The sequence below is a fragment of the Mustela putorius genome, unplaced genomic scaffold (genome assembly GCF_011764305.1).
Source record: "Mustela putorius furo isolate JIRA1106 unplaced genomic scaffold, ASM1176430v1.1 tig00000228_pilon_pilon_pilon, whole genome shotgun sequence".
Classification (NCBI taxonomy): Eukaryota; Metazoa; Chordata; class Mammalia; order Carnivora; family Mustelidae; genus Mustela; species Mustela putorius.
In genome coordinates this window covers 19,453,841-19,480,112 of record NW_025421322.1, presented here as the reverse complement: position 1 = coordinate 19,480,112, position 26,272 = coordinate 19,453,841, and the positions used below count along the sequence as shown (strand labels likewise).

The 26,272-nt window shown below is 37.5% G+C and overlaps 1 long non-coding RNA gene across 1 annotated transcript in view; it reads left to right on the top strand.

The window, feature by feature from the left end:
* LOC123391456 overlaps positions 1–25,000 on the top strand; it is a 42,483-nt gene extending 17,483 nt beyond the window's left edge. Inside the window, exons 2-3 of the long non-coding RNA XR_006606143.1 lie at positions 11,637–11,742; positions 24,866–25,000. This is a non-coding gene — a long non-coding RNA (uncharacterized LOC123391456). The remainder of the gene's footprint in view (positions 1–11,636; positions 11,743–24,865) is intronic.
* The last annotated feature ends 1,272 nt before the right edge of the window (positions 25,001–26,272 follow it).

Genomic DNA, 26,272 nt, shown 5'->3' with positions numbered 1-26,272 from the left:
TGTCTGATACTAACAGCAGGAGTAGTTCCTAAATAACACAATGGAGAGAAATATTTAATGAATTATAGTATTCAGATACAGTATGCTCAGAATTCCATAGACTTAAATTTTTAAAAGATAGGTCTCTGTGCTATCATGGTAAAAAGTATACAATATTATCAAAAGAGAAGTAATCTGTGGAATATGTGTCAGATGATTTTTTTAATAAATTATAAGTAGATGTGTTTTTATATGCATTTAAAAGGAAGTTTGAATAAATAAACACAAAACCATCAGCAGTGGTTCCTAGGGGGCTAGGAGCTGGAGTCACAAAGACAGGAGTCTTGTTCTTTAATTTGCATATCTCTTTATTTCAGTTTTAACAACAAATATGTGCTACATGTATTATAAAAATAATATGGATGAAGAAAAAGAGAGAGAAGTCAGTTAGAATCCTTTCTATTTTAACTCCCTGGGATTTCTTTAGACAGTTCTACTTCAGCGATATAGGAGGTAGCTTGTAACAAATGTTTGTGGAGTAGTTTAGACATATCAGTGCACCGCATCAAATAGTCTGAAAGTTAAGATTCATTGTTCTGACATTTAACTGATCATCATTTCTCTTTGGAGTTTAAATACTATACATAGACATAAAATATAAATCTTTAAGCTTTTCATTATCCTGTATTTTTTTTTCCTTGCTTCTTGAATGGGTCCCAAATTTACATCTCCTAAATAGATATGTTCCAGAATCTTGGCAGCAATATGCCGCAAGACCTCCTTTCCATTGAATCACTCGCTCATCTTTGGCATAGACAACAATATAAACAATAGGAAAGGTTTACCTGACTTGGAAAACTCACCCAAAGTGCTGTGGGCTTGGTAGGATGTATGCAAATGATCCCCTCTGTACTATTGGTAAATTCAGGAAGCCAGCGGAAACCTTCAGATGCATAATGCCAAGCTCCATTGTTTAATTCAAAAACAGACACCTATAGTATTTATATGAGTTTATTTTTTTAAAGAATACCACATATACTGTATAAGTCTGTCTGCACAAGAACATTTTCATAATGCTCCTTCTCCATTTATCAGAAGGAGTTGGTGAACCCGAAGACCTGAGATCTCTTCATAAACCTCTGACTAGAGAGGGAAACATAATTTCTTCATTTTCTTTATTATATTCTTTATAGAATCTATCCTGATAAGTAATAAGCAAATTCTACAACCCTAAACACATAAGAGTTTAACCAAAAAAAAATCCTTATACATTAAATTAAAATTAAATAGCATTAATATTAAATGTTAAACTTCATGTTAACATTAAGTTTCTAGTAGGAAAAAACAAGGTAACATTTAGCTACAACTTACCTAGCAATCCTCATATATCAACAGAACTAAGTGGGTTTTATTGGGAACACATAAGCGTTCTCCATTTCTCCATCAGGCAGAAAAAGACCATTTTTTTCCCCAGAAGACCACTTCCATCTGACCATATTGAGTTGATATGAAAGAGAATCAGAATTTCTAAAAGAACTCTAATAGTCACTCTTTCCCCCCTCTTGAATGAGGAAATGAAGGGCATTTCTTCTTACACTTGATTTACACATCCATATTACTTCTTATGGAATCCTTCTGTTAAAGGAAGACTTAACAGAGTCTTAACCACACTGACTACTTCTGGCAAACACAGAATAAAAAAAGGCCCAAGAAATGGTGATGCATGTAACAGAGAAAAAGAGCCTGATATTTTAAATGGTCATGAAGGTAAGAAGAAACAAATAGTACTTCAACTTGCAATTTGTTGTTTTGAAAAAAAAAAGAAAAATCAAAAACCACCAGGGCTACCAAAGCAGAGGCTTGGTTTTTATGCAACACTGAAACAGCCTCGCATCTGAAGTCATGTGGCCCCAGTCACACTGACTTTAATGTTTGTGCAGGTAAGGGGCTGAGAATCAATATTCATTTAACATTCATTTATTCAAGTATTTTTGGAGCACTTATTATCTGCACAGTGCTCTAGATGCTAGTGGGGACATTTTTTTCTTGTCACTGTTGCTTTTTTATTATTACCATTATTAATTAGGTTGTCCTTACTAATGCTTTATTTCTTTCCATCCCTTCAAATCCACACTCAGTGTAGAACAAATGAATTTCCCAGTCTTAAAAACCATCAATCCTCAAAATTAACATACATGCCTAAAACGACTCCACTCATAAAAACAACAGCATCTCTTTTGCTTTAAACTCATCTTATGATTAGACTAAAGCTTTCACAAAGACCTGGCTTCTTAGATGACTTATTAATTTCTTTGGCTACAGGTACACTCACATTGCTTAGGACATGTAAGTGCTAGATGTGAACAAAGAACATGAAACTTGTGTGCCTGGAGTGGATACTACCTGTTTGCTATTTTAGGTTAGAGTAAGAATATATAGATACTCACTTTCTTACCTGGGTGGCTCAGTCAGTTAAGCATCTGCCTTCAGCTGAGGTCATGATCCCAGGGTCCTGTGATCGAGCCCCATGTCAGGTTCCGTGCTCAGCGGGGAGCCTGCTTCTCCCTCTCCTCCCCATCTTGCTTTCTGTCACTATTTCTGCCACTCTCTCTTGCTCTCTCTCAAATAAATAAAATCTTTAAAAAAAAAAAAACTTTGTTTAATTACAGAAAAAAATCTTAAATAAAAAAATGTGACATCAAAGTTAGACGGTGAGAAAAAAGTGACTTCTCAGACATGACTCTTTGAATGAGGAAGAAAAGAATTAGTAACTGAAAAACACGCTGAGAAATACCATGTCTAGAATTACGGAATCAGTGATTTCGTGAACCAAAGCTCTGTAACCCTAGTTTTCTACTAAATAGTGATGTGAAGGTCATAGGGAACTTGAAATATTCAGACATGAGCTCTTTATTCACTTGAAGCTTGACTTCTCTCTATCCTGTTGGTTCCTTTTCTACAAACTACATTTGCTGTTCCTGCAACATTTCTCACCCATTTATTTTTTAAAGATTTTATTTATTTATTTGACAGACAGAGATCACAAGTAAGCAGAGAGGCAAGCAGAGGGTGGGGGGGGGGAAGCAGGCTCCCTGCTGAGCAGAGAGCCCAATGAGGGCCTCGATACCAGGACCCTGAGATCACGACCTGAGCTGAAGGCAGAGGCTTAACCCACTGAGCCACCCAGGTGCCCCTCTCACACATTTTCATTCCTCCACACCTTTGCACATGTGCTGTTCCTCTGTGTGGAATGCCCTTCTCACTGGCCTTGCCCAGCTCTTATGATGAGCTGTCCTCAAATTCCCTATAGGCAGGAATACAACCTCCCCCTTGTGTGTTCCCACTGCTCTATGTGTAACTCCAGCTCTTAATTCCGTTTTATGCTAGACTCTGTTCCTTTGTTTTCCCTTTTAACCTGTGAGTTTCTGATACGGCATCTTGCCTTATTCATGGGGTTTAGCCCGCTATTCCATAAATGCTGTAGGAAAGATGGGTGGATGGGTGGATGGGTGGATGGATGGATGGATGGATGGACGGATAGAAGGAAGGAAGGAAGGAAGGACGGATGTTAAACTCCTGGCTGAGATACACTCCAACTCTATAAGGTTCAGTGGGTGTCAGATACCTAATAGAGAAATTTGTGCATTTATGATTCTAGAGTTATACAACTTCTTTTTAACCATGCCATCAGATGAGGCCAGCTTACTTTTGCCAGCAGTAAGAAAGTTAACTGAGCCAAGTACAGAAAATAGACTTGCTTACTGCCTCCCAGTACCTGGGAGCCCCCTGCTGTCCGGAAAAATAAAAGATACTACAACCTCCCCCAGGTTACTAGGGCAATGTTAAGACACTTAATGTACAATCCTAAAAACTTACTTTCAGGGCACCTGGGTGGTTCAGTGAGTAAAGCAACTGCCTTCGCTTAGGTCATGATCATGAAGTTCTGGAATCAAGTCCCTCATTGGGCTGCCTGCTCAGCGGAGAGTCTGCATCTCCGTCTGCCCCTCATCCCACTCTCGTGCTCTTTCATATTCTCTATCTAAAAAAGAAAAAAAAACCTTACTTTCACCATTTTATATGCCAAGCATAATTATCAGCTGCTTTTATTAGACATCTTCCATCAGAATCACCCAAGTCCTCTTTATGAGTTTTCAGGTTTTCTTAATGGTACCACCGCCGTCCACATCATCCTGCATCAAACCCTCCTTTGTCCTGCATTCAGTCATATATTGAACTTTCACTACGTGCCAGGCGTTGTACTAAGCTCTTCACGTGCATTGCACATCACTTAATCTCTCAGCAGCCTTATAACCAGCCTATTATGTTTTAGTGAGAGGAAAATTGAGGCTGAGGATGGCTAGGTTATACATATGGCAGGGCTCAAAGCTGGGATTGGAACCAGGAATCCTGGCTGCAGAGCTCCTTCCAACCCACTGCTTCTGCGTCCAGCCTAAGCCCTCCTGTCAAAGCTTTCTGCTACTACAATTCCTTGTTACACCCTCTCTGAACCATGAATACAGTCTTGTCTGTGTTCTTCACTTCCCGCCTCATTGTGCTGACATCTGATATTTCACCGTTGGTGTTATTAATTTGGTTAACTAGTTTCCTAACGTTAGAGGGGTATCCATTCTTTCTAGAATGCTAGACTTAATACCTTTAAAGTCCTAAGGCTGTGTTTCAAGTCTAAGAGAGCTCCCTGATATCTTTTTCCCTTCACTGGTATGAGTCTGCTCGACAGAATTCTTGCCTCCTTCTGATGTGACAACACCACTCCAACCCCTTTATTCTTCTTCCACCAAGACCAGGGTACCCCTGGCAATAATAACTAGGAGAGTTGATTTTGGAGACACATGGAGTTGAGCCCCTGCTTAGCTAGCTGCCTGGTAATTGCATGATGTTGAACAAGACTTACTTTCTAGCCTAATGTGACAATAGAACTGAATGTTTGAAATGTTTTCCCCCAAGTCATTGTACAAATAGTAAAAATGAATTTTAAGTATTCTATCTCTTTATACTTTTAACACTCTTTTCCCCCCAAAAATATTTTGAAATAGTAATACCTGTAATTAATTGACTACCTAATTTACAGCAATAGCATTCTCTGGGTGTTTTGTGAAGGGTAAGATATGAGCGTCCAAGACAATCATTAGATAAATGAATGCTGTAAGAGCAAATACAAGTAACATTAATAATAATTTATGGTTCTGAATTATTAAAACATTTTACTGGTACAATGGATCAGTAAAGTATGCTGGTTGAGTATAAATTGAATAGTTGTTCACTTTGCTCATTTTTAACCTAACATCATTTAGCAGGTAATTTCAGACAAGTAAATAGCACACACACTTGAGCATTTTGATTTGATTTTTGTTATTTTGTGTAATTGTTTCTATAGCAGCTACATTTCAATGTGCTTGACCCTGAAGAGCCTGTTCTCCCTCCTCCCCCAGCTGTGTTCTCCTTCCCATCATCATATTCACTAAGATGGCTTCAAATTTCTCACATCTAGCCAGACGCGGACATGGGGCATAGCAAAGCAGAGAACAGGCAGTGGACAAAAATGGTCTGAGCCTTCCAGACTGCAGAGCCCTTCCCTGGCTGCAGATGAAGGTTTGCTTTAGAAGCAAACACCAACCTGAGAAGACCTCATTGGCTCTAAGGTTACTCAAACGTATTATAACGAAATGGCTAATAATGAATCTAGCTCTTCCTTCTCTGGATGTTTATTTTTAAAGTACCTTTGGTTAAAATTAGTACCTAACTTTTGTTTTCTTATAGACTTACTCCAAAGAAAAAGGTATTGAGGGGCACCTGGGTGGCTCAGTCAGTTGAACATCTGCCTTGGGCTGAGGTCATGATCTCCGGCTCCTAGGATAGAGCTCCACATTGGGTTTCTTGCTCTGCCGGGAGCGTGCTTCTCCCTCTCCTTTTGCCTGCCACTCCCCCTGCTTGTGCTCACACACCCTCTCTCTCTGTCAATTAAATAAAACCTTAAGAAGGAAGGAAGGAAGGAAAGAAAGAAATCAATCAGTATGAAAGAAAGAAAGAGGGGTGCCTAGGTGGCTCAGTGGGTTAAAGCCTCTGTCTTCGCCTCGGATCATGATCCCAGGGTCCTGGGATGGAGCCCCGCATCGGGCTCTCTGCTCAGCAGGGAGCCTGCTTCCTCCTCTCTCTCTCTCTCTCTCTCTCTCTCTGCCTGCCTCTCTGCCTACCTGTTATCTCTATCTGTCAAATAAATAAATAAAATCTTAAAAAAAAAAAAGAAAGAAAGAAAGATGTATTGAATGAAGAGAATATTGGGCAAAGATCCAATATGCATGTGAAAACTCTGTATGTTTATTGGTGATTATTTTGAGAAATATCTTCTTGGTGCATATGTTGTAGGAATGGGGACTAGAAAGTAGAATTGAACATTCCGTAATTGAAACTTGACTTGGAAGCTTAAAGTCAAATATCATTTGGTAATTTTTTATCAAACAAATGCATAAAAATAACGTGAGCTTCCGGTGATGTTTATGCTCAACACTGACACCTATTCATTCCTGATACCCCATCTGCTTCCAGAAAGAGGCAGCTGATGAAGTTGGACGCATTTCCACTGATGACAGTATAATAGATCTGTGACGCCCAGCCTGTTAGCATACTTCACCAAGGAGGGGGGAAATGGGCAATGTGTTTTCAAAAGATCTTCAACAGGGGCACCTGTGTGGCTCAGTCAGCTAAGCATCCAACTCTTGGTTATGGCTCAGGTCATGCTCTCAGGGTCCTGAAATCAAGGCCTGTGGTGGGCTTTGCTCAGGGAGGAGCCTGCTTCTCTTCCTCTCCCTCTCCCCCTACCTTTCCCCTTGCTCACAGACTTTCTCACTCTCTCTCTCAAATAAAAACAAGTACATCTTTAAAAAAAAAAAAAAAGATCTTCAGCGGGGATTTTTTGAGTTTTCTAGTTAATTCTAAGTTTTAAAAAAATGTTTCAAGGTTTCTGGGTACATTGTCTCTCAAGAAAGTTCATCAAGGTTTTATTTTAGTGATTCAAGGTGTTAAGTTGAAACACTGAATATGCATCTGAGTAGGAAAAATGGGGAAGAAAAGCTGTAATGAAGGAAGATCCTTCATTACAGCTTTTAGTAACCAAATAATTAGGAAGAAATGTTACTCAGAAAAAAGTCAAGGCACAGCATGGTGCCTATAGTTAATGAAACTGTTCTGCATATTTGAAAGTTGTCAGGAGAGTAAATCTTAAAAGTTCTCATCAAAGAAAAACATTGTAACTATGTATGGTAATAAATGTTAACTAGACTTATGGTGATCATGTAATATTTACAAATATTGAATCATGTATATATGAAACTAATATAATGTTATATGTCAATTATATCTCCATAAAGAAAATTTTTTTAAAAGTTAAGGCATAATAAAAGGCTAAGAATATAATATTAGATGGAAACAATCAAAAAGCACTCAGTAAATTATGGTCTTTAAGAGAAAAATTTATGATTTTATAGGTCTTTTTAAAGTTTTCAGATAAAAGGTAATGTTTATTGAGGAAAGCTTGAAAAGTATAAAGAGATAAATACCACTCAATTTCACTACTTGGACATGACTGCCATTAATATTATGGTATTCCCAAGTTTCTTAATATCCATGAGCTTTAGTTTCCTTATTTGTTAAGTGAGGTTAACAATAGTACCAACCTCATAAGGTTATTCTCAGAATGAAGTAGATAAAACATGTGAAATCTTAACATTTGGTCAGACTGAGCACACACATAAAAGATAACCTTCATTATATTTCAATGTCTATCTCCACTTTTTTTAATTTTACAAATCAGGATCGTACTTACCTTTTGTCTCATATGATTTTTTAATTAAAAACATTTTAAGGGGCTCCTGGGTGGCTCAGTCCGTTAAGCAACTGTCTTCGGCTCAGTTCATGATTCCAGGGTCCTGGGATGGAGCCCTGTGTAGAACCCCAGATAGGGCTCCTTGCTCAGTGGGGAGCCTGCTTCTCTCTCTCCCTCTGCTACTCCCGGATTATGTTCATGCTCTCTCTGTCAAATACACAAATAAAATCTTAAAACAAATTTTTTTTTATTAAAGATTTTTATTTATTTATTTGACAGAGAGAAATCACAAGTAGTCGGAGAAGCAGGCAGAGAGAGAGAGGGAAGCAGGCTCCCCGCTGAGCAGAGAGCCCGATGCGGGACTCGATCCCAGGACCCTGGGATCATGACCTGAGCCGAAGGCAGCGGCTTAACCCACTGAGCCACCCAGGTGCCCCCAAAACAAAATTTTTTTTGAACCTTTTCCTAGGTCATGAAAATTTTTTACAATATATTTCTAACAGCTTCATAGTATAGTATAGTATTTTATTCTGCAGACCTGCGGTTAACGTGGTGTGATTTTGCCCTCAGTGGACATTTTGCAATGTCTAGAGCCATTTTTGCTTGGCACATCTGGGGAAAGTGAGGTAGTACCGGCCTCTCGGTGCTGCTGGACATTCTACAATGCACAGTACGGTTTCCCACCAATCTCCAGCCAGAAATTTTACATGTGCTGCAATGGAGAAACCTGAGAACATAGCATGATTTTTTTTTTTAGACCAAGCCTTTCTTATTAGACACTTAAATATATGTATTATTATATATACATTAGGTTGGATATCCTAGTAATTATTACTTGCTGAGGCTGTTTTGTGGTATGCATGAAAATTTACTTTAAATTGTATCAGGATAGCATTTGTTGGTCAGGGGAGGGTGGTGGTTGCAACCTTGCACTTGGGAGTATAATGCAAATTATCCATAATCCACATTATGGAGGCAGTTAATTACCACTTCAACTATACTTAAAAAGGATCAACATTTTAATAGATTATTTGGTACTTGAAGTACTCTTATTGATAGCTATACCAGAGGGAGTGTTAATTCACATAAGCAATATTAAAAATAATTTTTTGTTTGTGTAATGGGTGATATTTGAAACAGGTGATTAAAAATTGGTTAATGTGTCCTTAAAATATGCTTATTGATATCTACACAAGAGGGTATGTTAATTAGCATAGGAGGTATTAAACATAATTTTCTCTGATGTAATGAATGATGTTTCCTATGGACTGAGAAGGAATAAGTTACAAGACACACTGTTCTTGGATGCCAGAGATGTAGGAATAGGACAAGCTCTGAAACTTTACTAAAGTATATAAAAGCATGTAGAAGAAGACAAATAATGCCACTTTTGGAAATTGCTCCATAAAGTCAACATAATCCAATTAAAATACGCAAGTAGATTGAGTTTAACTGAACCAGTTTTCAAGTTCAAATGTAATCATAAATCTGTGAAAATATCTAGAAAAAATTAAAATGAACATAAAGATAAGACTAGGCTTATCAAATCATTAACTGTATGCTGTATTTCTTTCTTTCTTTTTTTTTTTTTTAAAGACTGAAGCCAGCTGGACAGCCACAGGGATTCATGCATAGTATGATTTCCAGATGAAAAATGTGCCTCTCTCCTCCTCTTCAAGCTCCTCCTCCTCCCCGTCTTCCTCCTCCTCTTCCTCCTTTCCGCCTGCTGCTCTCTCTCCTTCGCTTCCTCCTCTGCCTTCTTCTCCTTCTAATGTAGAACTATTATTTTGAACTTGGGCGTGTTATCCAGCAGATCAGTTTGAGGCTCTGGAAACTGACCACCAAAGATAAACGTACTCCATTTGAAGACTACGAAGTCGTTTGAATGAGGGACTGATGTGCCAAGCAAAGAGGTTTTCAATTTATTTCATAGCCAGGGTTGCTCAACTTCCACACTATGGACACTTTGGAAAAACTGGGGGAAACTTGTTGCAGGGGAGGTTGTCCCCTGTAGTGCATTGGCGAGTGTGCAGCGGCATCCCTGGCCTTTAGCCACTAGATGCCAGTAGCAGCACTGTCCTCCCAAAGGCAACAGCCAAAATGCCTCCAAATATTGTCACGTTTTCCTGGGGGATAAAATTACCCTTAGTGAAGCACCATTGCTCCAAACAAAAGGTAAGTCATTGAGGAATTGAAGAGTTTAAAGCAATAAAACACAGTAAAAGTACAAGATTGTTTTTACTGGGTTTAGAAACAATTGCAATGTTATCATGGGGGAAAGCCTAATAAACTTTTTATTTAAAGAACTGGTGAAAAAGGAGGAACCTTCAGGGACATTCGCCTGTCCCAAATCAAAACAGACTCTAAAGCTTTGCTATTTAAACTGTGATACTGACATAGGAATTGATAAAGAAATCTAAGGAATGGAAGAAACCATCCAGAAACAGATTAATGTTAAAAAAAAAAAAAGAATAGTGAAATAAGGACTCCCACACAATATGATGTTATTTGTGTAAATTGGTACAATGCTTGGGAGCTGTTGGTCTATATGTATAAAGTTAGTAATATACTCATCTTCTGGGACTGTATACTTGTCAGAATATTGTAAAATTGTTATGATTATCTTTATGAGGAGTATGTTATAACATGAATCATGTTGGGGCCCCTGGGTGGTTCCTTGGATTAAGCCTCTGCCTTCGGCTCGAGTCATGATTTCAGGATCCTGAGATGGAGCCCCGCATCAGGCTCTCTGCTCAGCAGGAACCCTGCTTCCCCCTCTCTCTGCCTGCCTCTCTGCCTACTTGTGATCTCTCTCTCTCTCCGTGTGTGAAATAAAAACAAAACGTGGAAACATGCTTACGATACCTTGATAAATGAACAAATGAATAAATATGAATGATAAATGAATAAAATACAGAATATAATATGTATGTACATATTGAATACAGAATGCAACATACATTTTGAATGTATATATGAATATGATTGTTAAGACGGTTTAGCAAAGTGTACAATAATATTGAGTGTTTTTCTTTAAGTAATAAACATTTCACAGGATCTTTTCCTGCTTTTGATTTCTCTTAATTTTAAAATTTTTGTTATATGCAAATAATGAATCATGAATACTATATCAAAAACTAATGATGACTAACATATGGTGACTAATAACATCATAGAAAATAAAGTAAGATAAATAAAATACATTTAACTTATTCAAAAAAATCAAAATTTTTTATAATGAATATGTGTCAATTAAGGGGAAATTCTGCAAAAAATTAGAAATTATAATTTAAAATTGAATGGAAAATTGACCGTATAAGCATACATTTATTTCTGGGCTCCCTATCCTCTTCCATTGATGTATGTGTCTATTTCGTGCCAGTATACTACTATCATACTATTTTAATTGCTACAGCTTTGTCCTGGGACTTATCATGAGCACTGAGTAATGTATAGAACTGTTGAATCATTATGTTATACACCTGAAACTAATGTAACACTTATGTTAATGGTCCTTCAGTTTAAAAAATGAATAGAAAAAAACTAAATAGAGACAACCTAGTGTGTATGTGCTTTCTTTTTTTTTTTTAACCTATGTTGAATATTTCTTATGACAACTTACCATTATAGCCATAACTTCTTGAAGAGACATTTGTTTGCATTGGAAAAATCCCATATTTACTGACTTATCCAGGAAACACACTGAAAATTGAAAAACATATAGTAAATGCTTTGGCCTGATTATGAGTCAGTGTTGTGAGGATGCTGGTGATATGTATTAATTTGACTTTTTAATTTGTCTGATTGACCCTCACAGGGTCGGCATTTTATTCTAGGAGATCTTCATGATGGTTTGACTCCTTCCTCCACTGTCATTCTCGACAGTCTTCATCAAGAAATGGAGACCTACCGCCGCAGTTCAGGTAAGAAAGAAACTAAATTGAAATGTGTTAGTTTGAAGTCAGGTCTGGTTATAGTTATGAACTTAAATCTTTTTCTGGAAGTCAGCTCTACCCATCCACCTTGCCTTAGGTTGAGAAAGCTTTCCTCTTTTTTATTTGATGTTCACATTTTTTCTTCAACCTGTGTAATTTATTTTTATGATTGGCATCTTGGTAAGACTAATTTTCATCATTTACTCTCAGTATGTTAATACTTACACATAACTTTGTTAGTTCCTGCCTTGATGAAATAAAATTTATACTTAATTAAGAAATATCCTACCTAGGCTAAACGATATTCATAGAGAATCGTAATAAACATATCAGAGAAATGAAGTATGTTGAATTATTTTTAGAAAGTGAATCAAGATAAGTTTTACTCAGGAATAGCATTTTTTATATATTCACCCCATCATTAATAATACTAATTCCTATTACCATTAAACATGTTCCTACAATGTCTCTTAATTAATATAATAAAATATTTCTACTGAATTTCATAACCTTAAGCAAGACGAAATTTGATGCCACAGTCTAAGAATCATAAATATCTATTGAGAAGTGTTTAAAATTTTAAACAACTCCTGAAGTAATATCTTTGGCTTATAGTTTTTCTATTTAAGTAGAAATGTTCCCATTCTGATGAAAATGTTTAAGGTATAAGACCTACCAATTTATAATGCTGGCATTGGAAGAAAAGCTCACACTTAATTAGTAATCTTTCTGTATTATATTTAGAGGAAGAAATAGTGCTGAAGGAAGTTTGTTTGATCCTCAAACTGTTTACATGAAATATGAGCCATTTTTTGCTTTCTGATTTGCTAAACCAAAAGAGCCACCTCTTATATTACCATAAGAAACAGAATTATCAAACCAATCAGAATGTTCTTATTTTCGGTGTCATCTTCCAAGAAGAAAAATGTCTAATTAGGAAACAAAATTATTAGATTTTTTTCTCCTTCCAACTTGGCAATCCTTTGAGTGAGGTCTTAAGCGTCTAACATATAACACTACTTTCTTCCACTTGTTAAACATTGTACCCTCTAATAGACAGGATTACAACCAAAGACTTTTTGGAGGATGAGCCTGGAAATGCAGCCATCGTGATCTTTCTTTCTTTCCTTTTTATTCAAATATATTTAATATGCAGCCTACAATATAAGGAGTCAGCAACACTATACATTACTCAGCACTCGTTATGGTAGGTGGACTCATGACCCCCTTTATCTGTTTCACCCCTCTGGCAACCAACAATTTGTTCTTTATATCTAAGAGTCTGTTTTTTCTGTTTGTTCTTTTGCTTTGTTTCTTAAATTCCATGTGTGAGTGAAATCATATGGGATTTACCTTCCTCTGACTGGCTTACTTCATTTAGCATCATGTTCTCTAGTTCCATCCATGGTGTTGCAAATGGTGAGATCTCATTCTTTTGTATGGCCGAGTAGTATTCCAGTATGTGTGTACACCGCATCTTCTCTATCCATTCCTCTATCGATGGACACTTGGGTTTCTTCCATATATTGGCTATTATAAATAATGCTGCAATAAATGTAGGTGTGCATATATCTTTTCAAATTAGTGTTTTTATTTTCTTTGGGTAAATACCCAGTAGTGGAATTCCTGGATTATACGGTAATTCTTATTTAATTTTTTGAGGCACCTCCATACTGTTTTCCATAGTTGTTGCACCAGTGTGTATCCCTACCAAAAATGCACAAGGGTTCCTTTTTTTCCACATCCTCATCAACACTTGCTATTTCTTTGTTTTTTATTTTAGCCACTCTGACAGGTGTGAGGTGATATCCCATTATGGTTTTGATTTGCATTTACCTGATGATTAGTGATGTGGAACATCTTTTCATGTGTCTGTTGGTCATCCATTTATTTGTATGTTTCCTATGGCAAAATGCCTATTCCAGTCCTCTGCCCATTTTTTATTTCATGTTTTTAGTGTTGAGTTGTATAAATTCTTTAGATCATTTTGGATATTAATCCCTTGTTGATCATATCATTTGCAGTATCTCCTCCCATTCAATAGGTTGCCTTCATGTTTTGTTGACAGTTTCCTTCACTCTGCAGAACCTTCTTATTCTGACATTGTCTCATTTGTTTATTTTTGCTTTTGTTTTCCTTGCCTGAGAAGACATTTCTAGAAGAATGTTTCTATGCCTTGTGTTACTGCCTATGTTTTCTTCTAGAAGTTTTATGGTTTAAGATCTCTAGTCCTTTTGAGTTAATTTTTGTGGATAGTGTAAGAAAGTGATCCAGTTGTATTCTTTTACATGTAGCCGTCTGGTTTTCCCAACACCATTTGTTGAAAAGATGGTCTTTTCCCCATTGTATATTTTTGCCTCTTTTATCATATCTCAACAAAGGTCATATATGGAAAAACCCACAGCTTATATCATACTCAATGGCAAAAAACTGGGAGCTTTCCCCCTAAAATCAGGAAAAAGACAAGGATGTCCACTCTCACCATTTTTATTCAACATAATACTGGAAGTCCTAGCCACATCAGTCATACAAGAAAAAAGAAATAAAAGGCATCCAAGTTGGTGAAGAGAAAGTAAAACTTTCACCATTTTCAGGTGATGTGATACCCTAAAGACTTCACAAAGAAAAACTTTTAGAAGTGAAAACTGAATTTGGTAAAATCACAGTATACGAAATTAATGTGTGGAAATCTGTTGCGTTTCTATCCACTAATAATGAAGTAGCAGAAAAAGAAGTTAGGGAAACCACCCACTTAAAATTGCACCAAAAAGAATGAAATACCTAGGAATAGACTTAATCAAGGAGGTAAAAAACCTGTACTCTGAGAACAATAAAACATTAATAAAAGAAGTTGACAACAACACAAACAAATGGAAAGATATTTCCATGCTCATGGACTGGAGGAACCAATATTAATACAATGTCCATACCACCCTAAGCAGACAACAGATTCAATGCAGTCCCTATCAAAATACCAACAGCATTTTTTATAAAATAAGAACAAATAATCCTAAAATATGTATGGAACCACAAAAGACCCCAAATAGCCAAAGTAAGTTTGAAAAGGAAGAACAAAGCTAGAGGTTTCACAACCCCAGATTTCAAGATATGTGACAAAGCTGTAGTAATTCAAATAGTATGGTAGTAGAGTACAGGCACAGAAATAGACACAGATCAATGGAAGAGAATAGAGCCCAGAAGTAAACCCTCAGTGATCATCTTTTAAAAGATTTTGTTTATTTATTTGTCAGAGAGAGAGAGAGAGAGTGCACAAGCAGGGGGAGCAGCAGCTGAGGGAGAAGCAGCTCCCCACTGAGCAGGGAGCCCAATGCGGGACTTGATCCTAGGGCCCTGGGATTATGACCTGAGCCAAAGGCAGAGGCTTAACCGAATAAGCCACCCAGGTGTCCCTCACAGTGATCTTTCTTGCACTGCATTTTTCAGTGTTCACAAGCAACTTGTGAAATAGGTACCCATTTTACAGAGAAGGATAGTGAAACAGAAGTCATCTTCTACTGATGCTGGAAGAAAAACATGGTGGTGGGGCTGGAAATGTGCAGCCAGGCAATCTGGAGAACCTACCCATAAAAACTCTGTCTGCCTCACTTCACCATCTTTTTTTGATGTCAAGGGGATTCTAATACCTTGAGAACAAAGGTATAAGCTCTTCTATTACACTATGAGTTTCAGTCATTTTGACAACTGTGGATCTCTCTGGGTCACTTCCATTTGGTGGCAACAACTCAAGTGAAGCCAGAAATTGTGAGGGCCACCAACTCTAAGTTAACCACATCTCTACCCTGGCCATCTCTGACACTGGCTACATGTTTGTACATGGACTAAACTCCCTAGTTTACCTCACAAGTCTCAACCCTTCAACACTCAGGTTAAAAGGAGTCAGTTGCCTACTTTCGAAAGTGTGCTCTGATCCTTCTAGGATGTGCAGTGAGTCATGCCATCCTCTTGACTCCAGAGCCCCCTGGACTCCTACTCATCTATCACTCACTACACGAATTGTAGACAATACGTGTACTTGCCTGCGTACAAGCTTCATGGAGATAGGAGTGGCATCTTATTTATCTTGGTCTTCCTGCATCCTAACACACGGACTACGTGTTTTTAAAAAATGTAGGCTGTTTAACGAGTGTTGTGGAAACATAAAATTTAATACAATCTTACCCTTGCTGTTTGAATTCTTTGTACAACTCTACAGTTCTTCTAGTACATCTACTGAGGGGTACGGGGGTGTGAGCAAAGGATCTGGTTGTTATGTGAGTATTTAGCTCTGGGTGTGAGGAAACTCAGGAATTGAGAAGAAATCAAGTAAACTTTAGGTTTGAGGTATTTTTACACATTTTTATATAAAAGCTATGTATATTAGGTGTAGAAAAATATAAAAATAATAAAACACAACTCTAATGACTTCACCTTACTTTAACACCTATGTATTCCATCTAAGCTTTCTAATAGCTGTTGTTACTAGGAAATGGAGGGGCACCTGAGTGGCTGAGCCGTGAAACCGAGAACGCTCGTCCCAGAGTTCGCTTGTTCCTATCCCTCTGCTCCTCCCCAACTCGTTCTCCCTCTCTCAAATAAATAAATAAAATCTTTTGAAAAAATAGAAAGGAGGTGTAAAAAAAAGCCTCTTGAAAAAGTAAAATATTTTAGGGGCGCCTGGGTGGTTCAGTGGGTTAAGCCTCTGCCTTCGGCTCAGATCATGATCTCAGGGTCCTGGGATCGAGCCCCGCATTGGGCTCTCTGCTTGGCAGGGAGCCTGCTTCCCCCTCTCCTGCCTCTCTGCCTACTTGTGATCTCTGGTCAAATAAATAAATAAAATATTTTTTTAAGGGAAATATTTTAGTTAAAACGATGTGTTAAAAAGAGTAAAGCGAATGAGTGGCTACTAAAGACAAGACAAATATGGTGACAATAATGAAACCACCTTTGTGACCTCAGAACCCTCAGTTCCCAGGTGATTATCAAGAGATACTTCCATTCATTCATTCATTCATTAAATTAGTGTGACTTGGCACAGTATCATATAATGGTTAACCCCTAATAGATTAAGCAGAACTGCAAAAAACATTCTCTCTCTTATCCAGTAAGTTCACTCAAAAAATTTCCAACCACCCACTGAGAAGAAACAAATTCAAGATAATCCCTGCCCTAGGCCAATCTATATAGTAATCTCTTATCAACCTCTGGGCTCTCTCTTCCTGGGGAATCTTACTTTTGTCAAACTCCAGGTTGGCACAAATGAAGGTCTCATATAAAATAGGGAATTAAAAATGACTGACATGGCATTAAATATATTTTTAGAAGAATAGACAAATATTTCAAAAAGCAGCTTCCAAAACAAGTCAGATCCATCGTATTAAAACCCAGTCATATTAGATAACATTTTTCATGAATCACCTTCTGTCATTCAGGATACATTGCTGTGGCATCATTTTGCTGAGGCAAAATTGATTTCCCCACAATTTCAATATCTTGCAAGTCTTTTGGGTCTTCCTATGTTTGAACTAGCCCTTACTGGCTTGAAATGTAATTTCGTTAACACTTGCATTCTTGCTGTTTTGTTTCAACATGCTCTGTAACACCTGCCTTATCCTAAATGATCACAGGGCTTGAGGGCAAGGTTTTCCTGATTTGTAGGGAGGATGGAGCTTACACACACGTATTTTCTCTCTGTAATATCCTCATTAATTATACACCTGTGATCTCCAAGAGTGAAGAGCTAAATTTGGGTTCATTAACAAGACTGAACTAAACGACATATATTTTTTTTCATCAGTGTTGTTTATATATACAAGACCTCATTATCTTTGTTTAAAAAAAAAAAAAAAAACCTGTCCAAAACCTAGTATGAGACAGAACCCTATTTTATAATGTTATTCCAGACTTCCTTCTGGGAAGAAATTAGCCCTCCTGAGAAAAAAATGGATAAGCATTTCCTCATGAGGTTTAATAGGTTTAAGACTTGTTCTGAGAAAGCAGTCATCCACCCTTCCAGCTGACTCACTCAATGACAATTACAAAATATTATTTTCTCTTTTTTTAAGATTTTATTTATTTATTTATTTGACAGAGAGAGAGAGAGACACAGAAAGAGCAGGAACACAGGCAGGGGGAGTGGGAGAGGGTGGCACAGGCTTCCTGCGAGCAGGGAGCTTGATGTGGGGCTTGATCTCAGGACCTGAGGATCATGACCTGAGCCAAAGGCAGACCCTTAACAACTGAGGCACCCAGGTGCCCCCCAAATATTATTTCTTACATTTAAACAAAGATTAGATAATCATTTCCTTTACCTATAGGTGTTTTTACCCAGAGTGAATCTTTGAACTAAACTTGTGATGCCTTTTTGCTTCTGTCATGCTCATAATTAGTTCCTCCAAAAACTTTTTTAACATTAGCATCATGGTTTACAAGAGATTCTTATAATAAAGAAGACAGCAAAGTAAGCTTATAATTACAGTGCTGTGTAATAAACACCACTTTATTTTTTTTAACTTACCTTTTTTTAAAGATTTATTTATTTATTTATTTATTTATTTATTTGACTGAGAGAGAGAACACAAGCGGAAGGAGCAGCAGGCAGAGGAAGAGGCAGAAACAGGACCCCTACTGAGCGGAGAGCCCAATGCAGGGTTCGATCCCAGGACCTGAGATCATGACCTAAGCCAAAGGCAGATGCTTCACCAACTGAGCCACCCAAGTACCCTAAATACCTCTTTATAAATCTCTCCAGTGTGCCATGAAAATAGAGGAAAATTGTTGAAAATAGACTGGGGCCAGGTTAACATAAAAATTGAAGGTTGGAGAATTTTTGTGAATATTTTGTGGACAACTTTTCATTCAATGCGTTTGTTTTGTTTAAGTATTAGTTGTAATACAGCTACCACTTCTACCAATTTTTGCTAGAAGTACATTGTTTTACCTAGGTTACAGCTCAAAAAAGCCCTTTAGGAATAACTTGCAATTTAACCACCATGGTAATATCATTACTTAGGGGAAAATGTTCCAAATTCTAACCAAGAAAATCCCAAGTCGACGTTTGAAACACAGCCAGTTAGTAAATCAAAACTTCTTGCTATTTGTATAGGACAATATAAAATGATGGAAGCAATACTTAGATGAATTCAACTGGATTTTGCTCTGCAAGGTCATTCTCAAAAAAGCAACTTTGTGACTAACTGAGTTAAAGTCCCAGTTATTTGATAATACAAAGGGTAATTTCAGCTGGTGGACATGATGATAACACTAGTCACAGCATATAAATCTTTTCTTATAACAACCCATTGACATTCTGGTATATGATGGATTAGACTTTTTTTAATGTTTTAATTTTTTTATTGTTTTAATAAACATATATTGTATTTTTAGCCCCAGGGGTACAGGTCTGTGAATTGCCAGGTTTACACACTTCACAGCACTCACCATAGCACATACCCTCCCCAATGTCCATAACCCCACCCCCCTCTTCCTACCCCGCTCCCCCCGGTCACCCTCAGTTTCTTTTGTGAGACTAAGGGTCACCTATGGTTTGTCTCCCTCCCGATCCCATCTTGTTTCATTTATTCTTTTCCTACCTCCCAAACCCCCCCACATTGCATCTCCACTTCCTCATATCAGGGAGATCATATGATAATTGTCTTTCTCTGATTGACTTAATTTGCTAAGCATAATACCCTCTAGTTCCATCCATGTCATCACAAATAGCAAGATTTCATTTCTTTGGATGGCTACATAGTGTTCCATTGTATATATACCATATCTTCTTTAATGGATTAGACTTTTGTAAGTCAGAAAAGGCTGTGTTAATGCTAAAGTCGAGTCCATGTATATATACACATGGTAACAGAATCAATCCAACTGCTTGAACTAAATATTGACTCTGTCCTTGGTGCTGTCTAGTTAACATTTCTTATTTGCTTCACTGTTTATTGTTAATGACTTGGATAAAGTGATAGCCGAAAAATTTCCAGATGATAGTTTTAATGAAATTTTTTTTTAAAAGACCTACATGAACTAAGATGAACCAAAAATTCACCAATAAGAAGTTAACTACAGACAGAGGCACCTAGGTGGCTCAGTGGGTTAAAGCCTCTGCCTTCGGCTCAGGTCATGATCCCAGGGTTCTGGGATCAAGCCCCGCATAGGATTCTCTGCTCAGCGGGGAGCCTGCTTCCCCGCCCACTTTGCCTGTCTCTCTGCCTATTTGTGATCTCTGTCAAATAAATAAAATCTTAAAAAAGAAAGTCTGCATAGAAAATGTCTACCGGAGTATTTATTATAGAAAGTGTTTAATACAGAATTTCATGTTTACCATTTGTTTTGAATTCTAAAAGGCAAAATGATTAATATAAAAGGATGAACTTGCATGGAACATTGTTTAATTTTTATCATCTGAACAGCACTCCTGAAAATACCTCAATCTCAGGTCACTTCAGCCTGGCAGTCTAATGACTGAATCAACAATTTCTGATATTGGCTGGGAACTGATTTTTGTCTGTATCGCATGTGTTAAAAAAAAACAAAAATTCACTTAATCCCATACAGACATCTTAAAGTAAAATAGAATGAGAATCACCTAATTAAATCAATGAACAAACTGTGGTCTTCGGCAAAACCAATCTCAGCATAGCAGCAAAGGTTTTTTCCATCAGGGAAAAGGACTTTCCTTCAACCCTGAATTTAGGACAAACTCTACAGAACTAGAGTTCCATGAACTATTAATTTAACAGATAAGAACTAACTCCAAGATGTTTCATGCTACTTAAAGTGAAAGATTCATTTGCCTCTGAGCTACACTCAGAAAACTTCAGACAGTAAAAGGCTTCTCAACATAAATGAACTAAGAAAATTACATGAAAGTCAATTCGCTCTCCTACTTGGAAACTTTCAACTTCTGAGATGAAAAAAATGAGTATAATTTTCTATAAATTTATGGATTCAACCACATGAATGCAAGCACCAGTAATATGTATGGGAACATGGGAAGTTATCGCTGGCTCCTCTACTTTCCCATTAGAAAACCCAAAGACTCCCGCTGTCCTGTATTTCCTAAAGTGGACTACTTGGTCTCTATGGTCTGTATTTGGAAAAAGAATAATAAATGTCATCGGGGATGAGTTGTAAAACCATATTAGATGTGCTGGAACTGCACAATTTAAAGGAGACACTGGATTCTTGATCCGATCTTAGACTTCAGGCAGAATTTTTATTTCCTTTTATTGGGAAAGACCTGCAGGATGGAGCAGAGACCACTGGTAAAATTAAATTTCCAAAAGCCAAGTAAGTATTACCTGACAGTTGAGCACATGGTTATGGAGTCAGACAGACCTCAGTTCAAAGAGTGTGCCTGCTACTTATAGCAAATACTTAAACCTCCTGAAGTCTCAGTTTCTCTTATCTGTTATATGGGATAAAAATATTAACTATAGCAAAATAAATATATGTATATAGATAAATATAAATATATAAATATAGATAAAATGTGTGGAGTTAACATAATACATGCATAAAATAGTTTATTTCTTTCGAGAAACTAAATGGTGTCATGTCTTTCACTCACCACCGATCAAAGCTCCTCTAATAAAATAGAAAATACTCAAGAATAGCAGTGATTATCAATCTCATGATTACAACTACTGACAAGAATTAACAACATTAGCCCAGTAGTTAAAATTGCAGTCTACGAACCTAGATTTTCAAGAATTAAATACAACCTCCACCCTATTCTAGTAACCTTGGATAAGTTACTAAACCTCTCTGCTATCAGTAAAAGGGGGATGATGAGGGACTTAATTCATAAGGTTTTCAAAAGTATTAAATAAATTAACACCTAAAATGTGCTTGGGTTTTCAACAAAAGGGTCTGAAATGAGTAGATAGCCACATACAAATAAATAAATAAATAAATAAAAGGGAGATAGAGAGAAAGGAAAGAGAGAGGGAAGGAGGAGAAGGGAGAAGAAGAGGTGGAACTTAAACTCTTCACAACAATTAACTTAACATGGATTAAAGACCTAAATGTAAACCACAAAACTATAAGAAAATGATCTTCAGATTGTTGATGGCTTTTTAGATAAACCAACAAAGGCACAATCCATGAAAATAAATAAAGCTGCACTTTATTAAAGTTAACCTTTAATGTTCTGCAAGACATTATCAAGACAATAAAAAGATAAACGTGACAGGGAATATTTGCAAAATACATATCTGATAAAGGAGTGTTACCCAAAATATACAAAGAACTCTTTAACTCAACAATAAGAAAAGTACCTGATTAAAAAATGAGCCAAGGATTTTAATACACACCTCACCAAAGAAAATTCACAACGACAAATAAACATATGAAAAGATGCTCCACATCATATGTCATCAGGGAAATGCAAATTAAAATGAGATACCACCGTGCACATATTAAAATGGTCAAAATCCATTGACAAGCCAAATGGTGGTGAGGATGTGGAACAACTTTCACTGCTGGTAGGAATGCAAAGTGGCACAGACATTTTGGAAGACAGTGTGGTGGCTTCTTACAAAACTAAACATAGTCTTACCATCAATCCAGCTGTCATGCTCCTTGGTACTTACCCAGCGAATTTAAAAACTTATGCCCACACAAAAACCTGTACACAGATGTGTTTATAGCAGCTTTATATTTAATTGCCAAAATTTGGAAGCAGCCAAAATTTGCTTCAGTAGGTGAAGGGATAAATACGCCGGTACATCCAGATAGTAGAATATTTTTCAGCACTTTAGAAAAAAGAGCTGTCAAGCCACAATGAAAAGACACAGAGGAACCTTAAATATATTACTAAGTGAAAGAGGCCACTCTGTAAACGTTCTATACTGGATGATTCCAGCTATCTGGCATTCTGGAAAAGGCAAAACTATGGACACGGTAAAAACATCAGGCATTACCAGGGGTTGAAGGGAGAGGAGGGATGGATAGATACAGCACAAGATTTGGGGGGCAGTGAAAATACTGTGTGCGATGCTGTAATGGTGGGTACAAGAGAAGAGACATTTGTGCTCCTCTAGCTCATTGTCCCACTGGACATGTTTCAAGAACATTATTATGATCCATGTTGGATCCCATTGTCCATTGAGCATGTGAGTCTTTGTCCTTCTACACTCACCCTTTTACAGCCATTCCTTTTATTAATTGCATTGTTTTCCTATAAAGATTGTTACCAAGTGTAACCCGCCCATGCTGTAGCCACGAAGAGAAATATGAGCTACAGAATAACTGAATCGCCCTCATGACATTTTGGAGCCTTGAGAACTGCTTGGCCAAGTTTGAGCCAAGTTTGAGTTCCTCCTCTTCCTGATAACATTACTCGGGCCTGATGAATTCAGGGGTTCCCCAAACTGGCTTGGACTCCTTTGTATTTCACAGAGTAATAGGAAATCCTAAGGATTACACATCATTCACTTTCTAAACATGCTTTGACCCTGGATTTTCTTGGTTCTCCTCCTTCCTTTTTGATTTCTTCTTCTCTGACCCAGAGAAGAAGAAATGGAAAAGTGTCAAATACTATACCTGCCTTTCTTTTGCTGCCTTTTTTTTTCCATTGTCTTATGCCTAGTGTCTTTCAGTCTCCAAAAGTATGTCTTTACCTGTATCTTCTCATGAGGATTCTGGTGTCATATACATAGAGGATACCTCCTTTTAGTTGTCTGTCTGTTAGACTTATATGTGGCAGCAAAGACCCCTTTTTAGCTTTACAGTGCCCAAAACAAAGTCATATTGTGATAATACAAACTCCTGTTACCCATAAACATTGGCCACCATTGGTGGAACTTTGCTTATGCTGTTCACCATATCTGGCTCTCTCATTCCTGTTTTTGTTTTTTTGTTTTTTTTTTTTTCTTCCACCCACCTATGCATTCATCAAGTGGCAGCTCAGTCCTTCTCCCTCACTGAAAGTCTAGTATATTCTTTTCTCTCTTTTAACAAGGGTCCCTAATACAATCGAGTTCATGGCTTTTTTTTTTTAATGATTTTATATATTTATTTGACAGAGAGAGACACAGCAAAAGAGGAAACACAAGCAGTAGGAGTGGGAGAGGGAGAAGCAGGCTTCCCGCTGAGCAGGGAGCCCACAGCAGGGCTTGATCCCAGGACCCTGGGATCATGACCCGAGCCAGAGGCAGATGCTTAACAACTGAGCCACCCAGATGCCCCAAGTTCATGGCTTCTTATTGCTTCATACACAATAGTTCTTTTCTGTGCAATTATGTAATAATCTATTCTAAGAACTCAAGCCTAAATCCTCACTTTTATTTCAAAAGTGCAGTAGCCTATTGCTAAACCTATAATAGCAATGCAATAAATACCTGGTGACTGACTGACTTTAGGATTGTGATGTGAGTCTGACAGTGAGAGACACAGTCTCTGCCTTCCGGTATCTTACAGTCTAGTCTGAGAAACACATACTAAAATAGAAATTATGACCAATAATTATTTAACTAGAGTTGTAGTTAATACTAAAACTATCTCTGAGATCCAGTTTTTAATCACTATGTCTCTCTTCTGTGAGTTCTCCTGCTCCCAATAACCATAAGTTGTCTCTTCCAGATTTCAAGCTCAGATCAACTTTAAAAAATTGTATCACTCCTCTGACTAACTCTGTGGTCCTCAACCTGGGGTATTTTTGCCCCCAGGAGATATTTGGCTATGCCTAGAGACATTTTGGGTTGACATTTAGGGAGGGGAAGGGAGAGGTTACTGGCATCTAGTAGGTAGAGCCCAGAGATACTGCTATAAAGGTCCTAGGCACTGGAAGGCTGCCACAACAAAGAATTATCCAGCCCAAAATGACAATAATGCCAAGGCTGAGAACTCCTGCTCAAATGCTTACTCCCTCATGTGACTTCTGAGTAGTCTTCTTCCCAGCCCACCTTCCACATGTCTCTTTTAATCCCTAGACCTGTACACAATTAAAATGACAGTGGTTTTTACAGTAAGATCTCTTTTGTCTCAGACAGAAACTAATATTCATAGAATATGTATACTATTTGTGAGGGCAGAGTATTTGTCATAAAAAGATAAATGTAAGCTGATGTCTCCTACAGAAATGAATTTATTTTCTCCCTTTTAGCTTTCCATTGAAAAGAGGTAGTGTGTCAAACCTACCTACTATTCTCCACCATCAAGACATGTTTCTGTGATGCATCTGACAACTTATATGCAGATTTTCTTTAGATGTAATAGCTGTACTGTAATAAAGATGAAGTCTGTTCACATGAAAAACTGCTCCACATCACTTGGCATCAGGGAAATACAAATCAAAACCACAATGAGATACCACCTCACACCAGTCAGAATGGCTAAAATTAACAAGTCAGGAAATGACAGATGCTGGCGAGGATGCAGAGAAAGAGGAACCCTCCTACACTGTTGGTGGGAATGCAAGCTGGTGCAGCCACTCTGGAAAACAACATGGAGGGTCCTCAAAAAGTTGAAAATAGAGCTACCCTACAACTCAGCAATCACACTACTGGGAATTTACTCCAAAGATACAGATGTAGTGATCCAAAGGGGCACGTGCACCCGAATGTTTATAGCAGCAATGCCCACAATAGCCAAACTATGGAAAGAATCTAGATGTCCATCAACAGATGAATGGATAAAGAAGATGTGGTATAAATACTCAGTGGAATACTATGCAGCCATCAAAAGAAATGAAATCTTGCCATTTGCAACGATGTGAATGGAACTAGAGGGTATTATGTTGAGTGAAATAAGTCAATCAGAGAAAGATAATTATCATATGATCTCCCTGATATGAGGAATTTGAGAGGCAAAGTGGGAGGTTTCAGGGGTAGGGAAGGAGAAAATGAAACAAGATGGGATCAGGAGGGAGAAAAAATGTAAGAGACTCTTAATCTCCCAAAACAAACTGAAGGCTGCTGGGGGAAGAGGGGTAGGGAGAGGGTGGTGGGGTTATGGACCTTGGGAAGGGTATGTGCTATGGTGAGTGCTGTAAAGTGTGTAAGCCTGACGATTCACAGAACTGTCCCCTGGGGCAAATAATACATTGTATGCTTATAAAAAAAAGATGAAGTCTGTTGTAAGAAGCCCCTAAATGATAGATTTAATAATGTAACTCATTAATCCTTTGCACAAAAATGTTACATCAAAGACATGTATTTTAAAATTTTTCATTGATCACATCTAAAACAAATAAGGAAAAAAGTACCAAACTACTTATGACGTCTTTAATAGCACACTGTGTTATTTGAAAGTGCAGTGGCTTGAAATATATTGGTATGAGTAGATCTGTTCTTTCATCTCAAGAAACATATATTAATTTGAATGCTATTCAAATCTTTGAACATCCTGACTTAAAATACATACAATTAATATAGCAAGCCAAGTGACTAATTACACAGGAAATATCTGAAGAAATTTCTACTCTGGAATAAGTGTGAATCTCTGACAAAGGGCTCATCTCTCCACTTTATCCAGCCATTCTGGTCTCCTTACTGCTCCTTGGAACTTTAGG